General features: G+C 39.9%; 1 long non-coding RNA gene across 5 annotated transcripts in view; it reads left to right on the forward strand.

Annotated features, from left to right (window-relative positions):
• LOC138744726 (uncharacterized) overlaps positions 1 to 17,417 on the forward strand; it is a 107,321-nt gene extending 89,904 nt beyond the window's left edge. For all 5 annotated transcript variants that reach the window (XR_011345724.1, XR_011345727.1, XR_011345725.1 and 2 more), the window contains one exon: positions 17,224 to 17,417. This is a non-coding gene — a long non-coding RNA (uncharacterized lncRNA). The remainder of the gene's footprint in view (positions 1 to 17,223) is intronic.
• Positions 17,418 to 21,750: the final 4,333 nt, after the last annotated feature.

Raw genomic sequence — 21,750 nt, forward strand, 5'->3', positions numbered from 1 at the left:
AAGAGCAGGCACTTGTGTTCATTAACTATGCTCATGAGCCTAATGTTTCTCTGGTGTCAGGTGTTCATTGGATGGCAACGCCCACTTCCATTCTCGTTTCTCTACCTTTGTGTTTTTATATTTTCAGGCAACCAGGTCTGCATCAGAACTGCCATTGACCTATAACATTAATTCAGTATTTCCCTATCCAGAGATATTACAGGATCTGCTCGATTTTTCAAGCATCCTCTTTCATTTCAGATTTCCAACAACTTCACTCAGGGCCAGTGCCAGACTATTTTGTTCTCTAGGCAAGGCCAACTATTTGAACACACCCGCCCCCCCCAAAAAAAATTGCCAACTTTAATTTTTAAAGCAGATGTTTTGTAGAAAGAATGAAAAGCATAAAACTTGAAACTGTTAAATTTATTTTAAATTGCAAGAATAAGTAATGCATCAATCTTTGATTATCTTTCTCAAATTCATAGAAAATATTTTGGCACACAAATCATTTTGAACTAAAGGGCACTCGGTAGAATGCAGACCTCTCCCAAGGGCAACACAACGTTAAAACCTTTCACTTCACACTCCTTTGTCAAAATACCTTCCAGTGCCCATTGTTTTCCACAAGAATGATGCAGTATGAAAAGGTCCCTTTGGCCCATCAAGTTTGTGCTGACTTTCCCATAACCATTTTTACAAATCTATGCAATTTCCTTTTTTAAATTTTTCCACATTTCTTTCATTTTCCCCCCAGATTCTACAACTCACTCACACACTACAGCGATGGCCAATAATCTACCTGCCCACTTCTCTGAGATTCGAGAGGAAATTGAAGCATCCAGAGGAAGCTCACAGGGAGAATGTGCAAACTGCACACAGACAGGGCCAGAGTTCAGGGCAGAAGCCAGATGGCTGGAGTTGTGAGGCAGTAGCTTTATTAATTGCACCACTGTGGGACGGCATCAACTAGAACAATAATAAAGCTGATTATATGTCTCTTTAAGAACTGCCTGGAAGGAGAGTATCTCCACATTACACAACAACAATTGGAAAAACTTGTAATACATTGATAGAGAACCATGAGCAAAATGTAACTATATAATTTCAGTATGACTTTACACACAGAAATTCAAAAATGCTGTTAGTCTGACTTTTGATTGTTTTTTGAAACTTTGACAACTAGGATAGACAAAATCCTAATATAATGTCAAAAATAGCATGGAATAATTGCTGAGTTGATTTCTTTTAAGAATTTATATATTTTTATTTCTCATCTATGAATATTGATAGTTATTCTGCTATTAAAAAGCAGCTAGTACTTGTCCTGAGTTGTCCTTAACGAATTACCTTGGAACATCTTGGTCTCAAATCTGCTTGGTTCCCCTTCTCATGAATTATAATCCTCTAAAAAGGGGCTAGTCATGGACCGACCGACTTTTCTTATGAAGTGTTAACAAATTAGAATTATTGGAACAATAAACTTGAATATCTCACTTATTTAAACAGCCAAATACACTTTTAGGTTTACATAAGACTCCCCTCCACAGTCAGCCTACAGGCACACACTGGAGCTCCCAACGCTGACTTCAAACCCTCCCCTCAGCCTACCTGAACTGTGGGGCACAATTTGCTCTCTTCAACAGCGCCCCTCTGATGTCTGCATCCTACGTAGCTGCTTAGTTGGCCTAATGGTAGGCATTGTGACTGCATTGTTCCTCACCTCACAGTTCTTCCGTTGTTTTTTTCTCCTCTATCTCAATGATCTTTTACTTACATTTCTTCCAGAGAGGTTAGCTGCTGCTAACAAGCTGCTGTTAGCCAATGCCTATCTGCGTCATCTGTTTTCTCTTGGTCACCATTTTATCATAGACACTCATTTGATTTCTCCATCTCTCCCATTCAGCCTAACTTAAAGCATTTTTATTTTCTGATGTAATCAGTCTGAAAATTTAACTGTTTTTCTCTGTACAGATGCTGTGTGATCTGTTAAGTATTTCCACAAGCTCTGACTTTATTAATGACTGTTAATGGCACAAAATCAATTGTGAACTTTAACTACATAAATTGGAGCTCAAAATTACAACCTACAAACTTGGCGGGACAGTCACAGCAAAGGTAGGAATGTTATCTTGTTCCCTTGTTCCCAAGGGGTCTTGGCCTCTAAAGGCTTCCTATTTTTATTAGTTGGTTCTCCACTCAGCTCTGGATCAGCTCAAAAACAGCATTTCAAACATACGGCCATCTTCATCGACTCCAGCTCAGCCTTCAATTCCATTATTCCGTCAATGCTGGTCAAGAAGCTACAAAGCCTGGGCCTCTGTATCACCCTCTGCAGGTATCCTTGACTTACTTCAAAAACAACAGTCAGAACGAATTGGAAACAACGTCTCTTCCTCACTGATTATCAACACAGACGCACCTCAAGGATGCATGCTCAGCCCACTGCTCTACTCATTATACACTCATGACTGTGCGGCCAGGGTCAATTCCAATGCTGTCTACAAGTTTGCTGATGACACCACAGTTGTCGGTAGAATCGCAAACGGCAATGAGCAAGCGCATAGAAGGGAGATTGATCAGCTCTTTGAGTGGTATCACACCAGCAATCTTGCACTCAACGTTAGCTAAACTAGGGAGATGATTGTAGACTTCAGGAGGAAGTCAGGAGAACCTGACCAAGTCCTCATCGAGGGCTGAGTTGTAGAGGGGATCAACATCGCCAAGGATCTGCCCTGGATTCTCCATGTTGATACAATCACAAAGAAGTCTTGCCAGGTGTCTGAGGAAATTCGGTATGTCACTGATGACTCTCGTAAACTTCTACAGGTGTATTGTGGCGTGTATTCTGGCTGGCTGCATCATTGCCTGGTACGGAGGTGTCAAGAAAGCCACAATCTAATGGAAGGCAAATTGATGCTCCTAGGAGATTTAATGGCAGGATCAGAAAGGATGCAAAACCCTGGGTGGGAGTATGGAAAGTTAATCTGATTGGAGACTAAGTGCTTGGAGTGCAGTTTTGTTAAAGCAAACATTCTGTTTCATCAGAGAAACATGCAGAGGACCTCAAGGCTCATGGCAGAATCGACGAGGTCTTCTGCTATTTACAAAGTAGGGAATTAAGGGATATGGGGAAAATGTAGGTCGGTGGAGATTAACCTATCAGAACTTTTCCTTAATGACTTTATTGTTTTATTGTCATCAATAGAGGATGAGCAAATGTAGGTTCTTGGGAGTCACTATCTCGGAAGATCTTTCCTGGAACCAACACAACAATGGCATCATGAAGAAAGCCTCTACTTCCTCAGGAGTTTGCGGAGGAGCTAGTGGAGTTGTTCAAGTGAACCGGTACGGACTTGAAGGGCTGACATGGCCTGTTTCCGTGCTGTAAACGGTTATATGGTTATATGGTTAACTCTCATGACAAGAGTAAACTCCAGAGGGTTGTTAACTCAGCCTGTGACATCACAGGCACCAGACTTCACTCCATTGAGGACATCTACCACGCAGGCCATGCCCTCTTTACTCTGCCACCATCGGGTAAAAGGTACAGGAGCCTAAAGATGAGCACTCAGCGGCACAAGCGCAGCTTCTTCCCCGCTGCCATCGGATTTCTGAATAATCAATGAACCAAAGACACTGCCTGACTTTTCCTGCACTATTTAAAAAAAATATTTATTGTTGTAAGATTGTGCATAATATGAATGTTTGTACTATGATGCTGTCACAAAGCACCATATTTTGTGACTTGTTCATGACAAAAAATTCTGTTTCTGAGATGTTGGATCTGGATAGATTCAGAGCTGGGTTGTAGCTGCATTGAGCACACTGCAACATAGCACCAAGATATTGAAGCTGACATATAATCCTGTGAAAAGGAAAGACACTTGGGAATTAAGTTCAGGCAGAAATGTAGTAAATCTCTTTTTTTGTATTATTTTGATTATTTTGTTGTTATAAACAATTTTGAACACAGCAACATTGTTCAAATGCAATGTCACGGGGAAAATCGCACCTTCCTTGTGCAAATGGCCCCCAATGTAGGGGCTGCAGGAAAACTGGTCCTCCATCTTAATTTAATTTAGACATACAGCACAGGCCATTTCAGCCCTTGAGACCGCGCTGCCCAATTTACATCCCATTAATCTACACTCTGCAGAATGTTTCGATCAGTGGGGGAAACCCCACACAGACATGGAGAGAACATACAAACTCCTTACGGACAGCGCGGGGTTTGAACCCCAATCACGACCGTTGTCGGTGTAAAGGTATTGCACTAACTGCTACACCAACTGTGCCACCCCTAAACCAAGTTTGCTGCCCTTGTTCTGGAAAGATTGCTCGTGAGGTGCTGCCATCTGTGTCTCCACAGAGGAACCTGTTGAACTAGTATTGTGGTGTATGTAATTACACCACTAGGTCACCAGGGGTCATCCCAGTGACCTTGTATATAAAGCAGTCCAGAGCTACAGTCTAGCCTTCCAGGTTCATCTTGCAGAGAGACAAGACCTCTTAGTATACATATTAGTTTATTAAAGCTGTCTTATATTTGCACTACTGGTGTGGTTATTGTCAGTACAAGTATATCAACTGATAAATGTTTTGGAGAACTCTGTGAAATTTGGAAGCTATCTCAATGGGTTGCATTGAGTTATAACAGTGTTCGTGTAGGTTTCCACATCCCATCTCTTTGTTATGGAGGATGATCTGCTCATTTGTGGGATCTCTCTGCTTGAGCCATCTTTTTCACACTTTTGCTCTTGTTCTATGACCATCAAGGGCAGTAATCTGCTTGTTTGTGGCATCTTTCTGCTCAGTGAGGATATTCCTACTTATCACTGATTCTTTCAACATTCAACTTGCAGAAGCCAGAGCTTTAAATGGATTAGTGTGAGATAGTATGAAGTCACAAGGATGTTATGTTCCCTCACCCTGGGCTCCATAATAGATTCCACTTGGAGCAGCAGGTGCTTTGGGATGAGTAGTTTCTAATCCCCAACAAGCAAATATAATGCCAGAGTGAAGTCACAGCCTCCCACCTCAATGGTTCAATGGTTTTTGTTATCCCATTTTCAGGAGGCTTTTCTTCCAAGCCAAACACATGACTGGAAAGCCAAGGGTGGGTGGGAGAGAGTCATGGAGTCAAATGGAAAAGGTTGTGGGTATCTTAGCAATGGAACAAGTGCAGCTACCAAATAGAAGCAGCAAGTAAAGCAAATGGTATGGTGAATGGCCATTGTCAAGTGAAGGATCTCAGGGCAGACTCAATGGGCTGAATAGCCTATTTCTGCTCCTATCTTGTGGTCTTATAGAAAATGGCTCACATATCACTAAACATATCAAATCCACATCTATGCAATCACAAAACCTATCGCATCTACATCTACCCATTTGTGGTTCTCTTGTGGCACATTATGCTCCATTGCTCCTCGTCTCTGCTGTCATCTTGGCATAGGTTGTTGTGAAATAGGTAACAAGATAAATTAGCAGATAACAGTTGCCAAAATGTGCATGACAATGCAGCAGCAAGTAGTCATGAGGGGTCTACTGTGGATCAAATCAAAGGGGATATGGTAATTACAATGAAAAATAGTTGTTAAGCACACCTGGGAGGTTTTAGGAAACACTTGCTCTTGAGATGTTTATGGGATTGTGAGCCCTTTTGCCTAATGTAACAATCGCTCCACAGCAGATGCAATACCATTGGCTCTCCACTCAGCTCTGGATCACCTTGAAAACAGCAATTTATACATATGGCTGTTCTTCATTGACTACAACTTGGCCTTCAATGCCATTATTCTGCCAGTGCTGGTCAAGAAGCTACAACCTCTGGGCCTCTATACCCACCTCTGCAACTGGATCCTTGACTTTCTCATCGGAAGACTACAGTCAGTACGAATTGGAAACAACATCTCCTCTCGCTGATTATCAACACAGGTACATCCCAAGGATGAGTGCTTAGCCCACTGCTTTACTCATTAGATAGCCATGACTGGCCGCACACAATTCCAAAGCTATCTACAAGTTTGCCAATGAAACCACAGTTGTCGGTAGAATCACAAATGGCAATGAGGAAGTGTACAGGAGGGAGCGGTGTAATGTCAACAACATTGCGCTCAACATCAGCAAAACCAAGGGGATGATTGTGGACTTCAGGAGGAAGTCAGGGGAGCACAACCCACTCCTCATCAAGGGCTCAGTAGTGGAGAGGGTCAAGAACTTCAAATTCTTGGGTGTCAACATCTCCAAGGATCTGTCCTGGAGCCTCCATGTAGATGCAATCACAAAAAAAGGCACACCAGCGGCTATACTTGGTGAGGTGTCTTGAGGAGATTTGGTATGTCACTGAAGACTCTCGTAAACTTCTACATGTGTATTGTGGGGCGCATTCTGGCTGGTTGCATCATTGTCTGTATGGAGGTGGCAACTCTCAGGACAAGAATAAACTCCAGAGAGTTGTTAACTCAGCCTTCAACATCACAGGCACCAGACTTCACTCCATTGAGGACATCTACATGAGGTGGTGTCTTAAAAAGCAGCCTCTATCCTCAAAGACCCCACCCCGCCAAGCCCTCTTCACTCTGCTACCATCGGGAAAAGGTACAGGGCCTAAAGATGAGCACTCAGTGGCACAAGGACAACTTCTTCCCCACTGACATCAGATTCCTGAACAATCACTGAACCATAAACATGGTGTTACTTTTCGTGCTCTATTATTTTTACTTTTTAAAAATAGTAATATTTTAAGATAGTTATAATATGAATGTTTGCATTGTGACGCTACCATAAAACACGGAATTTTATGACTTGTTCATGACAATAAATTCTGATTCTGATTCTCGCCTTTGGCTGAAATATGGTCACCTTTATTAGGATCAGGCTATTATTCACTTTTTTTGCTCTAAATTCCAACACCTGCATTCTTTTGTTTCTCACCATCTTTGGCTAAAAGGAGAAGATAAATGACCTTGAGTATTTTTTTCATTAACACATCTTTGAGGCTAAAGATCTGTGTGGTTTGTATGAGTGTGTGTTGGTTGGAGGGGAATAGGTAACTAGAATATTAATGGTGGAGTGAGGATTTAGAGGAGGGTGAGTTGGGTGGAAGATAAATATTGGTAATTCCCAGACTCTCAGTGCGAGCTTACAGGAATTTACTGTCAATAGAATAGCCGATAGCCAACAATTCTCTCCAGAACTGCTGGCTATAGGCAACAGGATTCAGCTCAATATACTATCATCTGAAAATAAAGTCACTTTAAATCATGGAAGATACCTTTAAAAATGTTACAAGGCATATAAAGTAAGTTGTTTCATAAAATAGATTATTTAGCCTCAAAGGAAGCTGGAAATGAAAATCTCTGAACTACTCACAAGGTCAAATTGGAAAGAGAGTTATTTCAAAGGGCAGAGTCTATTTCCAGTGAGATGTTTTTAAAATCGGCACAAAAGATCACAGAACCTTGATTTACACACGTTGTAATGCATTTAACGTACCATGCTAGACTGGCTGAATTTTGGTGGTAAAGTAGGTAGAAGGTAATGGAAGCTTTAGGCACGTAAGAAAATGAAGAAATCATGGCAGACATTTCCCTTTGTCTGTTTCTCAAGATTATCACAGCTTTCTCAGCACACATGCTTGTGATTTAGTCATTATTCAGAAAACTGGAAAATTGTCCTGTGGTGAGAAGCATTGCGTACTTACAAATGTGACTGTGTCAAACCATTGAAAAATACCATTTCATTTTAAGTGGAGAATATATCATTACACGTAGTTTTTAACACATGCTGTTGATTTGTTTAGGTAAATTATAAATTGCAATAACAAAAATGCCCTCTGTGGTACGCAACTAATAATATGTAACCATGGATATGACAGAACATCTGGAGGCTGTGACACCAAAGGTTTCTGTCTGAGCACATAGCAATGAATCAGAATGTGACATGTCATTTTTTTTGTCTTATCCAACATTTCTTGGTTATTCATTGCAATACAATAACATTTTATTAAACTGTTAATTATTTATAAGAGCAGTATTATAGCTCCATTAAACATTAATTCATACAAAGTATTAAAATGAACTGTTTCCAAGTCTGTGAGACAAAAGAAATAAATATTAAGCAAATGGAATGAAAGTAAAAGAAAACACAAACAAAATATTTGTATCTAATGAAGGAAATATGCTCCATTTTAAACTGTGAGTCATGATTAAGGTCTAATTAATACAATTCCAAAGAACAAAAGCAAGAATTTTAACAATGAGATCTCTTGTTTCTTTCTAAAGGATGCATTGTTTGTTGAACACCATATAAATAATAAAATTAGTAGGAAAAATTACAAGTCACAATGCTTCTTTATGCACTTATACTTTTCTGCCAAGATGTACCCTGTTTTGAATATAGATCCTGTTCAGTTTTAGCCATAAAGAAACCCCAGATGCAATGAAGGAGTAGTGAGAATGTAATCTGACAGCTTGCTGCAATTATATGTGAAAATGGTACCATATTCTCATGTGCCACTTCCCATACATCTGACCTTAATCACCCTATGTTACTGCTGTCTATCTGCTAAAAAAAAATTAAAAATCAATTATCTCAATTAATACCATTTTTGGAATGTCACACTATTCATATTTAAAATGATCTAAATTCAATGTCAAATTGGTGGGTAAATTGTACCTGAATCTGGTTTTACGTATCGTCGTTAAGTGAATTGTGGACATGCAAAAAAGTTGAAAGGAGAATGGGGAAATGATTTGTGCTCGAATGTGATTATACTTAGGATCCTCTCAGAAAAAGTGTGATTGAATTTCTCATACAAATGGAGGGTGCAATAGTTTGATCTAAAATGAATGGATTATGCTTAAATAAGGGAGACTGCAATGGGATGAGGGAGGAATTGGCTAGTATAGACTGGGAACAGAGAGAATATCACGAGACATTGAGGAAGAGGGGAAAACTTTCAATGAGACTTTTCATGGTACTCAACACAAGAATATTCCAGTTAAAAGCAATGATAGTCAGGGTGGGGAGAGCCAGCTGTGGATAACTAAGGAAATAAAGGAATGCTTCAAACTAAAAGCTCATGCATACAAAGTCACCAAGAGTACTGGTAGACATGAAGATTGAGAAAACTTTAAAAACCAACCACTAAGCAAGCAATAAAGATTATGAAGATAGATTATGAAAGTAAACTAATGGAAAGTATAAACACAGATTGTAGAAGTATTCATAATAATATAAAGTGAACATCACTCCCTTGGAAGATGAGAAGAGATAATTAATATTAAGTTATGCAGAAATGGCCGAAGCTTTGAACAATCATTTTGTGTAGGTCTTCGTGGTAGAAGGGACCTAACATTGCCAAAGAGAGGAGTTATGGATTCAATGGGAGGTGAGGACCTTGTACAAATTTTTATTTTTAAATTTAATTTAGATAAACAGCGCAGTAATGGGTCATTTTGACCCACAAGCTCATGCTGCCCAATTACACCCAATCTACCTACACCACCCCACCCCGGTACATTTTGAACAGTGGGAGGAAACCGGACCGCCTGGGGAAGACCCATGTAAACACAAGGAGAACATAGAAACTCCTTACAGGCTTCAAATCCCAGTCCCAATCGCTGATGCTGTAACCGCTATGCTAAACGTGCCGCCCTTATTATCACTAATGAGGTAATGCTAAGTGAACTAGTAGAACTAAAGATAAATAAGTCCCCTGGTCCTGATGGAATCCTAGGTTAATGAAATATATACTATAGTAAAAGTGCTTATGATAATTCACCAAAATTCTCTGGACTCTTGGAAGGTCTCAACAGATTAGAACACAGTAAATGTCTCACATCTGTTTAATAAAGCATATAGACAAAAGGCAGGTAATTATAAGCCAGTTTAGCCTAACATCGGTAGTCAGGAAAATGCTTGAAGCTATCATTAAGGAAGAAATAGCAGGACATCTGGATAAAAAAAATTTCCATCAGGCACACGCAGCATGGATTCAGAAAGGACAGGTCCTTCAAAATGAAGCCACAAAAAGTTTGACAAAATTTACTCTAGGATATAATTAACACAGGGGATAAAGGGGAACAGATGAATCTTGTATACATGGATTTTCAAAAGGCATTTGTAAGGTGCTGCATAAAAGACTTATCCATAAGGATACATGGAGTTGGGGGAAATGTATCAGCATGGATGACAGAAGTCTGAGAGCTTGGATAAATTAATATTTCTCTGGTTGGCAATCAGTGGTGAGCCGAGGGCCTCCGGTATTTGTGCTGGGACATAATTCTTTGCAATATATATTAATGATTTGGAAGAATGGTCTGAGTGTAGCATATATAAGTTCACTGGTGACTCTAAATTGAGTTGAAAAACAAATTGTGTCGAGAACCAGGAGAGTCTGCAGAGCGAGATAGATAGGTTAAGTGAATGGCCAAGAATCTGGCAGATGGACTATAATGTTGATAAATGCAAGGCCATCCACTTTGAAAGGAATAACAGAAAATCAGATTATTATTTAAAGGATAAAATTTGCAACATGCTGTTATGCAAAGGACTTGGGAATGTGTGCATGCAATAAACACAAAAGATTGGTTGCAGATGCAACAGGTCATCAAGGAATCAAATGGAATATTGGCCTTCCTTGCTACAGGGTTTGAAATTAAGAGCCAGGGGCATTCTGATGCAACTGGTCAGGGCACTGGTGTGGCCCCCACACCTGGAGTACTGTGATATATTGGCTTTGGAGGTAGTGCAGAGAAGGTTCCGCAGATTGTCAATGGGCACAGGTTTATCTTTCTGTCTTGTACCTCGTTCTTGATTCTTCAGGAATTGTTGTAACAAAAATGTCCTCTCAGTCAGAAATAGAAATATTAGTGTGCCTTTTCAAATATTTTTTAATGAAACAGCAGATTTTTTTCCACAGTTTGCAAAATTTGTCAGTTATTTTCCTTCTATCATAAGTTCAGAAAATTGGGTGCTCGTCGAAGACAGGACAAGGTTCATTTGTATTTGCAACAGTATTAATAAAGTGACCCATCATTTCTAATGAGTTTGGTGTGATGTTTCACCACATGTGAAAATAACCCAGCCATAATGCCTGTTGGCTTCCCTGACTGATGGATTTCTTAAAATTCCATAATTTCCAAAATGAAGAAACTGATTTTTATGGAGGAGAAGGGAGGGAGAGCAGAAGGCTGATGAGGAATCAAAAGGATTACAGATGTAGTAGTTTGGAAAGGGTTTCTTCATTGACCTTCTGCTCACCTTTATGCATATGTCACTTTCCATTTTCAAACTTTCCAGTTTGGCGGGCAGCAACCTCCTTTGAAGAAGACCGCAGAGCCCACCTCACTGACAAAAGGCAAAGGAGGAAAAACCCAACACCCAACCCCAACCAACCAATTTTCCCCTGCAGCCGCTGCAACCGTGTCTGCCTGTCCCGCATCGGACTTGTCAGCCACAAACGAGCCTGCAGCTGACGTGGACTTTTACCCCCTCCATAAATCTTCGTCCGCGAAGCCAAGCCAAAGAAGACTTTCCATTTTAAAGGTAGTTAACTCTGTTCTTAGTTTAACCTTTTAAGAGTTAAAAATATTATGACAAAAATAAAAATTCACCTATTTCCCTTGACAGCATCATTGGTTGGTACATTTTCCCTCATTCAAGGAAGCCCATACACAAAAATAATCACGGCAGTAAATCAATGCTGATGGACATGTATCCCCACGAGAAATTTAAGTCGCGCAACTCTTATATGATCTTCTTCTGTTCTTCGAATTTGAGACAATGATGAAAATCTGACGGTATTTTAAACCAGGCACACATCTGTCTAGTGAAAGGTACATGTTTTTATGTACTGTGACCAATCTCTAAGACCATTTAATGGACAAGGTGTGTTACCTGCTAATTATTCTGAGGCAAATGCCAATGGATGCATTATGTTGGGAGCAACATCAAGTTCATGTTAACCATATAACCACTTACAGCACAGAACAGGCCAGTTCGGCCCTACCAGTCCATGCCGTAGCAAATCCCCACCCTCCTAGTCCCACTGACCAGCACCCGGTCCATACCCCTCTAGTCCCCTCCTATCCATGTAACGATCCAGTCTTTCCTTAAATGTAACCAATGATCCCGCTTCGACCACGTCTGCCAGAAGCTCATTCCACATCCCCACCACCCTCTGTTCCCCTCATGTTCCTCTTATAATTTTCCCCCTTCAATCTTGATTGATTCATACTTTAAGCTACAAAAAAAACAAATTGAGATCTAACGTCTTAAAATGGGGAAACCCTTTTAAACCTCCAGTGGAAAGTTCTTTGGCTACTGGATAGGTATTCAGCCGTACAAGATTAATAAACGATGACTAGGAAAGGAGTAAATAGAGCTCCAAGATAGCAGTGCTGGCATCACATCAGCAGTATGCTCTGATCGGTGCTAAGATCTGCCATCTTTGCCTACATCCAATGGCCATTTGTTGCACCTTACTTAGCCACTTTATCAGAATGGTGTCCATCAAGAGATATCCACAAATGTGTGTTCACATTTCAGAGCCAGGAAGATGCTCATGTTAGGAATGACCCATGATGATCCCAATTTTCTGACAGCTGTCCATCATCTTCTGGTAGAATTATGATTTTGACAACTGGAAACACACTACTACCCCTGTATTGATGTTTTAATTTCAATGATTACTGTGACAAAAGAAAATCAGAATTGCATCCATACAATTTTTGCTAACAACCTTGATACTTATAAGAATAAATTTTGGCTCCTGAAAAGTACCACGTCAATTATAAGAAATACTGTAATTACCTTTGTTAAAAATTGTCTCCTAAGGTGTGTAATGACGGCTCTTCGTTTGGACAATGCAGACAGCCATTGGGACAATTGTTTCCTTTTTGTATCAGAAGATGACTCTTGCTTCTCCTTCTATTCTGACTCACCAGGAGACTCATCTCTATCACTCACAATCACACTCTCCTATGCACAAAATACAAAAAAAAGCAAGGCGGTCATTTATATAATGTATTTCCCTGCTGAGTGGAAAATGGCACTAGCTTTGTTCAGAAATCACCAGCTACTTCTAATGGTTGTGTAATTGTGGTATGCCTTTTGTTTTCTTGTCTTCTATTAATTCAGAACAACCAAAAAATTCTTTTTTCGCCCATAAACTTATTGATGAGGTTTGATGTCATGTTCCTCTCCTTAAATTCTACTGCTGAAATAGATAAAGTGTTTTTTATGTATTGTATCCTATGACTCTGCGCGATGATTCTTAAAGAATAAAAGGGATTGTTGTGGTTATGTTACATGGCCACTCCAATCTATTGTTCCCCTTCAAACCAGCATGCACCCCTCTTCTGGTTTTATTTTGATGACTCATGCACTGCTCCTCTTCCATTGTTCAGCTAATAGTGTTCTGCTATGTGCCAAAACAGATATTGTGTCTTTTCCTAAATAACAGTGATGTACACAGCCTGGCAAATTATTATGGACCAAAGCCACCTCAAGTTATATAATTCCTTTCATGTGAAAGCACTGTAAAGAGATTTGACGTTCAACCATGTTTGCAATGTTGGAAAATGTTGCAGCTAATGTGCATGTGGGTCATCAGGAATCTCAGATTTTCTATCATAGCGACGGAAACCATCAAGCTCATTGGGATTAAGATTCTTTAACTGATCTCGCCTCAAACTGTGCATCTTGGCACCTCACAGTTCGGCGGGCAGCAACCTTCTTTGAAGAAGACCGCGGAGCCCACCTCACTGACAAAAGACAAAGGAGGAAAAACCCAACACCCAACCAAGTTTCCCCTGCAACCGCTGCAACCGTGTCTGCCTGTCCCGCATCGGACTTGTCAGCCACAAACGAGCCTGCAGCTGACGTGGACTTTTACCCCCTCCATAAATCTTCGTCCGCGAAGCCAAGCCAAAGAAAAGAAGAAAATGTTACTTATTCCACACCCAAAACCATACCTCTTACTAGTAACACCTCGCCAGCACGATTTTTCATTGGCTGTGCATGTACACTTTGTATATTCCCAACTATTTCACCTTAATGGGATATGGGAGCAGGTATCTTGTTTGATATTCATACTTGTAGTTTCCAGTAGGAATGTCTCAGGATTCCAGTGGCTTATTTGATGTACCTTTTCCTTCATTGATCCTCAGAGTCTGAGGCTAATCAGCTCACTGGATCATCCTTTGATCTGGTGTCATAATGGTGCTAGTGTAGGGAACACATGTACAGTACATACTGATGAGGTATGTATGTATACAGATGGGTTATGGATTACCTATCCACCTCTATATTTGACTAAAGTAATAAGGGCTCAGATCTAAAAGGTCAGTAATATATCTTTGTCTCCTATAGATTCTGAAAAGTCCTGTTGAGTTCCTCCAGCATTTTGGAGCGTTTACTGCAATCACAGCATCTGCAGCCTATCGTGTTTCACACATAAACAATATTCAACCAGATATTCCAATGTTGTGATGAGATGCATACAGATATTTCAACAGTACAGCACTTCTCTATTTTCTGAAGATTAGTAACTGCCCTGTGTAAATATTCTAGATATTTCTTCTTCGTAACTGGAACAAATTTTAACTGGTAGCATGATCAAGGCATTATTTTCACATTTCAGTCGTCTCATTTATAATTAATTTTATTTATAATATAATTCTGTCGAGAATAATTTCTATGCAATCCCATTTATTTTATTGCAGGAAATTGGTTCTGTTCTCCAATAAGCTATTGATGATAGACAAATCACCATGGCTCATAATATGGTCTTGGGGAAAATGTATCTTGTGTAGCCTCTGTCGGTCATGGTCAATCATGGCTACTGTGGCAAGCGAAGCTGGAGTGGCCTCTTCAGGGTGCAAGACAGGGCAGAGTTGCCCATGCAGTGGGACCCACCCCCCATGCTAATAACAGATCCAAAGGAACAACGAAAGTCAATCCATTTCAGGAGTTGCCAGGCCAGAGCAAGGTACAGCAGTCAGCTGCCTTTGAGACTCCAACTCCAGATTTTTCCTTGGGGTTTACTCCCAAAGCCTTTCCCATGAACAGGTATAGCCACAAGGCAGCGGAGGTTTGAAATCAGAATTTTCTCTCTCCTAGATGAGTTACCATTTGTGGTTAATGATCCCCATCTCCCCAGAGCAACTGGCTTCAAAGCACCAGTGGCCCGCCTTTGCCAATTCTCCTGTCAGTGAGAACAACATTGCTGGGCATAAGAAATATTCCACACATGAAGGCCAGAAGTTGGACTTGGTTGTCAGAGGCTGTTTGAGATGCATGCCATGAAGATCATTTGTGTAGCAGTGGAAGCTTGTTCCCCACTACCACCCTTTGGCTATGGCGACCTTTAGAGCTATGTTAATTCTCCAGGCTAGTTATCTTATGTGCATCATAAATATGTCTAAAGCTTCATTGTCTATGGTCGGGGAAGTATGAAAAATGGAGGGTTATGAGATGGGAAGAGTTTAGGTTTTTTTGGGAAGATATTTGTAGGTTGGTGGGCCTGTACTATGCTGTAATGTTCCATGGATGATGAGATGGGAAGAGTTTAGGTTTGTTTGGGAAGATATTTGTGGGTTGGTAGACCTGTACTGTGCTGTAATGTTCTATGGATGATTTGATGGGAAGAGTTTAGGTTTGTTTGGGAAGATATTTGTGGGTTGGTGGGCCTGTACTGTGCTGTAATGTACTATGGATGATGCGATGGGAAGAGTTTAGGTTTGTTTGGGAAGATATTTGTGGGTTGGTGGGTCTGTACTGTGCTGTAATGTTCTATGGATGATGAGATGGGAAGAGTTTAGGTTTGTTTGGGAAGATATTTGTGGGTTGGTGGGCCTGTACTGTACTGTAATGTTCTATGGATGATTTGATGGGAAGAGTTTAGGTTTGTTTGGGAAGATATTTGTGGGTTGGTGGGCCTGAACTGTGCTGTAATGTACTATGGATGATGCAATGGGAAGAGTTTACGAGATGGGAAGAGTTTAGGTTTGTTTGGGAAGATATTTATGGGTTGGTGGGCCTGTACTGTGCTGTAATGTTCTATGGATGATGAGATGGGAAGGGTTTATGAGATGGGAAGAGTTTAGTTTTGTTTGGGAAGATATTTTTGGGTTGGTGGGCCTGTACTGTGCTGTAATGTTCTATGGATGATGCCCTATCTTTAGTCAGATTTTGTCCAATTACAGCATGATTTAATAATACCATTGATTAATATTCTTTCCTCCAATTCAATTGCAAGTGAGAATATGGCTAAGCTCCAAATTCTATTCCACAATAAAACTGTTTTGAAAGGACCAATTACATCTATTATTTCAAATGTTGCTCTACATGTGAATATTCTCTGGATTGTCACCTTGTTGTGGTTGTAGAGAAGTTTGTATGGCCCTGTGATCCCAAGAGTGATGCCGTCTGGAGCTATGCTTCTGGTAGGGCCACCCATGATGGTAAGATTGAGACCTCAGTGATGGAACAGGTGGACAAAGTTACTTCGAACTCAATGGCTGTGAAGGCTGCAACATATCTATCAGCACCAATTGTTGTGGTTTCCATGCCATTGGAATTAGTTGGTTGATTTGTGAAGTATTGCCTACTTCTTAATGTGCAGCAGTAAGTACATGTTAAACAAAAACACGCATGGGCCTCTTCGCTCTGTGGAAAATGGAATGAAGTCCATCATCCTTGACCAAGGGATAGCCAAGATGATGACGACGTGAATATTTGACATATGCTAAATCCAATTCTAGACAAGGTTATATTTCAAGCTGAGAAAGTTTCACAATTACAATATCACTTGGCTGATGCCAATAGAAATTACCTGTTTGTAGTGCTAGAAATTATTTAATCATCTATTCTGGATAGCCAATTTATTAATTGCAGATGACCCAACAAAATACATTTTAATTTTTCCATGCAAAGATGCATGAAATTACATCAACATGAGCCGTTTCCATTTCTATTTTGTGGTGAACTGAGTGATCAAAGTGTGAAAAGGCCTGACATCAGATTTAAAGGTCCCTGAATCAAATATTTGAGATATTGGCACCCTGCCAGCAAGATTTCTGTTTGCTCACTATGAAGTAGATTTGCTCTTTCTCCAGTTACATATTGCTCAATGGACAGCATAGTTGCAGCCATTATTTAAGGATCTCCATAGTTTAGTGAAAGAAACATAGCCATCATATTGTGGACTGATGGAAGCCCTTCCTTTGTTTACAGGACAGTGGATGATGTTTACACCAATAAGGGAGCAAGAGGACAGGAGAAGTGAAGAAAGAGAGACAATAAAAATGGCAAGGATATCAAACCCTTCAAAAGAAGCAGAGATTTTGGTAAAGGATAAGGAATGGGTAAAGAATGTAACAAAAAAATAAAGCATTCAGCAAAAAATAAAGAGAAAGTCAAATTTAAAAGTATTGTTTCTAAATGTATGAAGCTCTCACAGAAAAATTGATGCAAAATGTCTTGCATATGCAATTATTTGATTTTAAATTCCTATTTACAAGATATTTTTGTAGAATAGTATGTTGAGGAACAGACTACAGTAAAATTCCCATTATCCAGCACCTACGGGGATTGTGGATGTCAGATATGTGAATTTTGACTGAGTCACACTCTTACAATGCCTAACTAACAAAACTGCATCAAGAACACACCATTTAAAAGACAAGACAGTGCAAAATTTAAAGTAATTTGGAAAAAAAAGTCTTTAATTATGTAAAGTTCACTTTAATCAAATAATTCCTGTAACTGACAAAATTTAAATTTCAAAACCTGGTTTTTTGAATTCTAAGTGTTCACACAATGCTAACCCCTCCCACCCCCAAGTTTACAGATAAAACCTTACTGATGTACACCTAATACTAATAAAAATATAGACTCTTATTAGGCAGAGATAGGGAGACACTTTGGGAGAGTGGCCCCAGCGGCAAGTGGCATCGACCAGCTCTTTATCCTGGTGTTGCAGTTAGACCCTCGGCGTAACCTGACTTATCTTCATGCCAGTGTCCTAGTCAGGCCCTTGGCACAACCTGATTCATTTCCACGCAAGTGTCCTGGTCAGGCCCTTGGCACAACCCAACTCACCTCCAAGCAAGTGACTCGGTCAGGCCCTTTTACATCTTCCTTTAAATTTGAACCCCATTTTCTCGCACTGTAACAGCATTGTGCTAGATGCTATGCTAATCACTGTCATAATTACCCCCCACCCCCCCCACACCACCACCACCTAAGTTTACTGACAAAGCCACACTAATATGCTTAACAATATACTAATAAAGACTCTTACCAGGCAGGGACAGAGAGAAATTTCAGGAGAAACGCCCCAGTGGAGAGTGGCTAGCTATTCATCTTGGGTGCTGCCATTTTAATCAAACTCAACTTTATTCAAACTTTATTCCATCAGTTGCTGTGGCGGGGCATGTCCGGGGTACTCACTGGCTGAATATTTGCTCCTAACAGCTTGTGTGTGGCTTTGGAGAAGATTTACTTTTACAATTTAAAACTGTTATTTAAAGCTTTATTTATTCTTATTTATTTTAAATTTATTTACTTCCTCATTTTTTTTGCCAGTTGTTTGAATGCCAAATAATGGGCATTATACTGTATTTTAGAGATGGGATCATAATAAAGAGTTAATTAATAATCAAATAGATAGGGAAAAGTGATCCTAATTTGATCAAATTTTACATTTAGAATGAAACTGATTTAGTTCAATCCAAATGGAATGAAACAAGAAAGTCTGAAATCGCTGTGATTGTAGTAAATACAAATGCTGGAGAAACTCAACAGGTCCTTCAACGTCCATAGGAGGCAAAGATATATAACCAACATTTCAGGCCTGAGCCCTTCGTCAAGATAACTCAATTATATATCTTTGCCTCCTATGAACCTGTTGAGTTTCTCCAGTACTTTTGTGTATTCAATTCAATCCAAAATCTGGGTCTTAAATCTAAACCAAAAAGGGATGAGGATAAATTGTCTGTTGTAGATTAAGAGATATGAGGAATAAAAACAAGCAACATTTAAATAAATGATGCAGAGTTTAAGTCAAATACATTTCCCTCAAAGGCACAAAAACAACTCAAAAGGTAAATAGATCCAATCTTGTTAACAGAGGAAGTCAAATATCAAAGGAAGACTTTTTTTACATTGGATTCCACAAGAAAATTTAGGATGCGGCAAAGGAAGGCCAATAGATTGGTGAAGATGAATACAGTAATACATGAGCATAATCCAGCAAAACAAAATTAAAGATGAATGTCTAAGCTACCACAGATGGTTAAAAGGGTTATTGAAGGGTCAAGAGTAATGCAGGAGAAATTATGTTGTGGAATAAGGAAATAGCAAAGAAATAGTGATATTTCTTTTATTGTAATAAAGAAGTTTCTTTATAGTCTTTTAAAACAACTATACTTTAGTTATAGACTCAAGACTGTGTGGAGGTATCCATCTTGAAACCAACTAAACCTGCCACAAACTAGTATCTGACTCCCTCTGGTTGCCAGAAGGATATTAGCACTACCACAAGTGTCCCTCATGAACGACAGCATAAAAACCCTCTCAGAGTGGAGAATAAGAGGTCCACAGGTAAAAGAGATCAGAGAAATAAATATAAGTAAGGAAACAAATGGGACTGAAAGCTGATAACTCCCCAGGACATTCAGAATGGACCCCACCATTTAAGAAATAAGGATGAAAGAAAATGGGAATGATAGCATTGTTAGCCTTTCAATGGTAGTTGGGAAAATTTAAATTCTATCATTAAGGAAGTGGTAAAAGGATACTCAGAAATTAAATATAGAAATGAACATGGATTATGTTTGAAACAATTGTTGGGGTCCTTTTAAAGTTATAACAAGCAGAATTCAAGAAGTGGATGAGGTGTATTTGATTTTCAGATAACCTTTGATAAGGTGTCACGCAAGAGATTATAAAACATAACTAGAGCAAACAGGATTAAGTGTAACAGTTTGTCATAGAAAATGGACAGAAAATAAAGATTATGAATAAATGAGTTATTTTTGGATGGAGAAGCTAGTGAGATCTGTAGTTGGATCCCAGCTGTTCACAATGTGTTGAATATTTGTGAGACCAGAAAAGTATAACACAATCAAGATTGTTGATCGAAAGCTGGATGGCAGAGTTCTTTAAAGGGATTTAGACAGTAAATGAATGGGAAGATAGACTTCTTTCTTTGGCTTGGCTTCGCGGACGAAGATTTATGGAGGGGGTAAAAAGTCCACGTCAGCTGCAGGCTCGTTTGTGGCTGGCCAGTCCGATGCGGGACAGGCAGACACGATTGCAGCGGTTGCAAGGGAAAATTGGTTGGTTGGGGTTGGGTGTTGGGTTTTTCCTCCTTTGCCTTTTGTCAGTGAGGTGGGCTCTGCGGTCTTCTTCAAAGGAGGCTGCTGCCCGCCAAACTGTGAGGCGCCAAGATGCACGGTTTGAGGCGTTATCAGCCCACTGGCGGTGGTCAATGTGGCAGGCACCAAGAGATTTCTTTAGGCAGTCCTTGTACCTTTTCTTTGGTGCACCTCTGTCACGGTGGCCAGTGGAGAGCTCGCCATATAATACGATCTTGGGAAGGCGATGATCCTCCATTCTGGAGACGTGACCCATCCAGCGCAGCTGGATCTTCAGCAGCGTGGACTCGATGCTGTCGACCTCTGCCATCTCGAGTACCTCGACGTTAGGGGTGTGAGCGCTCCAATGGATGTTGAGGATGGAGCGGAGACAACGCTGGTGGAAGCGTTCTAGGAGCCGTAGGTGGTGCTGGTAGAGGACCCATGATTCGGAGCCGAACAGGAGTGTGGGTATGACAACGGCTCTGTATACGCTTATCTTTGTGAGGTTTTTCAGTTGGTTGTTTTTCCAGACTCTTTTGTGTAGTCTTCCAAAGGCGCTATTTGCCTTGGCGAGTCTGTTGTCTATCTCATTGTCGATCCTTGCATCTGATGAAATGGTGCAGCCGAAGATAGACTACAATCTATAAAAATGCTGAATCATTTACACTGGTAGAAAAAATGATTTTTTTTTTGACTGGTGAATGATTGAAAAGTGTTCACGTTCGGAAGGACCGAGCTGTCCTAAATCATGGATCATTGAAAGTTAACTTGTTGCTATGGGACTCGCATATTAATTGCTTGCTGTGGCAACATGTTAATTTTCAGTGATGTATGTGTAAAGATAATTGGGGTCAGTCATTCAAGAGTGAGGTGAGCAGGAATTTCCTCTTGCAGGCAGTCCCCAGGCTAAATACGAATTCCTTTACCTAGGTCTGTCTTTAACTCAAATTTGTATTTAAGTCGAACAAGTAAATACGGTCCTTATTTAGCATTGGTTAGGCAAATATTTATCTTACTATATAGCATATTTAGTATATGCGTAGAAAACACTTCCCAACACTAAAACATCTTACACATAATAATACAGTAAATAATGCAGTACTGTACATAAGCAAATCCAAGATTGATCTCTAAGCAAAACAGATTAGAGTTCTATAGCCAATCTTTGACAGCCCTATCAATGTCATAAAGTAAAAATAATAAATCACATCAGTTTTATTGGCAATTCAGCACCCTCTTCATATGTCATTAAATGCTGGAAGCTACTGTATAAAGGATTACTTCAGCAAGGGGGTGGGGAAGGGAGTATATATGGATCATATTCTGTTTAGTATTCACTATATTAAAAACGATCAAATAGGAGAAGTGAACCCTTGAATGTTGCTAGATGGCAGCCAGT

This window comes from Narcine bancroftii, chromosome 10 (genome assembly GCF_036971445.1).
Source record: "Narcine bancroftii isolate sNarBan1 chromosome 10, sNarBan1.hap1, whole genome shotgun sequence".
Taxonomy (NCBI): Eukaryota; Metazoa; Chordata; class Chondrichthyes; order Torpediniformes; family Narcinidae; genus Narcine; species Narcine bancroftii.